The sequence below is a fragment of the Lathyrus oleraceus genome, chromosome 2 (assembly GCF_024323335.1).
Source record: "Lathyrus oleraceus cultivar Zhongwan6 chromosome 2, CAAS_Psat_ZW6_1.0, whole genome shotgun sequence".
In the NCBI taxonomy this organism is placed as follows: domain Eukaryota; kingdom Viridiplantae; phylum Streptophyta; class Magnoliopsida; order Fabales; family Fabaceae; genus Lathyrus; species Lathyrus oleraceus.
The window spans coordinates 392,344,513-392,346,625 of NC_066580.1; positions in this window are offsets into that span (position 1 = coordinate 392,344,513).

Sequence of the window (2,113 nt, forward strand, 5' to 3'; positions counted from 1 at the left end):
TGGAAACCGGCCTACCAAGTGAATGTAATCGATTGATGAGATGAGTAAATCTCTTTTGCATGTCAGCAATGGTTCCCCCTTGCTCCATGAAAAATAGATCAAACTCTTGTGTTAGTGTGTTGATTCTTGCCAACTTAACATCATTCGTCCCCTCATGGGCAATTTGTAGTGAATCCCACATGGCCTTAGTAGTAGGACAATGGGATACACGATAGTATTCATCTACACCTAATGAGGAGATTAGGATATTTTTGGCTTTCCAATCATAATTGTATTTCTTTTCATCATCATCGGTCCATTGTGCTTCGGGCTTAGGCACTACTTCATTATTCTCATTGGTCATGGTTATTTCAATTGGACCATTGAGAATAACGTTCCATATTTTTCTATCTATGGAATTTATGTGCACCCGCATACAGTCTTTCCAATAACTATAATTTTCACCATTGAAAACGGGAGCTCTATTATAAGCCCTTTTAGGTTTGTTAGCCATTTTCTATCAAAGTTATATTTTGAAGCACGGAGTTAACCGGAGCTCCTGATACCACTTGTTAGACTATGGCACGGATCTAGAAGGGGGGGGGGGTTGAATAGATCCCAATTAAAAAATAAGTCGGCGCTACCAATTAAAATTGGTTTTTAAAATTTGTTTTAAGTGCGGAAGCGGCCGAGGAAAAATATAGTCTAAAACGAACTGTTATTGGAAAACCGGATATGCGTCAAGCCTATGGATTAGTGATAATGTAAAATACGAATCACTACACTAGTTACACAATCAATGATTTGTTTCACTTACTAGGATTCTTAGTTCCAATTATTCAAATACCAAATCAAGCTAGATACACACTTAAGATAATTTTGGTTTAGGCAAATTATCAAATACTTGGTGTGCAAAAACACTCCAAGTGATATTTGTGTTGAGTAAGTGATTCCAATTAATCTAGTACAATGTTCTATTGTACTTTGGATTCAAAAACAGAGTTTTAACCTCTTACTCAATTAATATCAATGTTTGATAAAAGTGCTTATACTAAAATCACTTAATTTTTAAGCTGAAAATCAATTATGCAGAAAATTAGAGAAGACAAGGATTTGATGAGGCAGTTCCCCCGCCGTCCTCGCTTCGGGGTACGTCTGCCCTCAATTCTAAAACTAGAATTGAGATGATTTAATAGATATCACCTGTTGAATTTAACCGTTTATACAAGGATTGCAAAGCACATATACAACAGAACTCTCAAGATGTTGAATGTTGCTTCCACTCCTTGTTCCTTGATTCAAGATGAATCAAGCCCTTCGATTGTTGTTGCTAGACCTCCGATTCCAGCCCCTTTGTTGAATAACCTTCCGTTCTTCAAACCCTCGGCCCGGCTGATCTCAGCTACAACGAATCGAACCTGAATTCTTCCCTTCAATATCACTGAATCCGCTACTAGATTGACGAAGACTTCCTTTTCTCAATCACCTTCGCTCAGCTGAAACTTGATGAAGAAATTCATCCAAAAACCCCCAAACACAAACCAGTCTTGGATGACAAAACCCTAACGGTTTTATTCAAGAAAAAACCTGCCACAAGCTTCAACCCGAACCGGATTCCCCAATCTCGGCTTCGAACCTTATCACCTTTAACCAATCACAAAGCACTTCAATAATGGTTGTGTGTAGTTGATGTGTTGTGAGATGTTGAAGATGAAGATGATGAATCTTGGACACCTATTTCACTTTTTCTTGTTTCTTTGAACACTTGAAATCAATTTGACAAATGTTGATTGATACAAGTGATTAAACTTCTATATATAGTAACCAACTTACCAACCAAAAATAACAACTTTTCAAACAGTGGAAAATATTCAGAAAACTGAGTTTGCGCACGAGCGGTTGACCATAGGTCGGCGTGCGCTGACCCGTGGGAAAATGAAAGTTTCATGCGCCGACCCTATGGTCGACTCATGTCTTCCATGCGCTGACCCGTGGCCAACTGCACTATGCCATGCGCCGACCCGTGGTCGACTCAAGCAACCATGTGCTGACCAGTCACCAACTGGTCTGTGTTATGCACTGACCCGTGGCTCATGCGCTGACCCTTGCGGTCGACTCAAAGCCTGCAAATCTG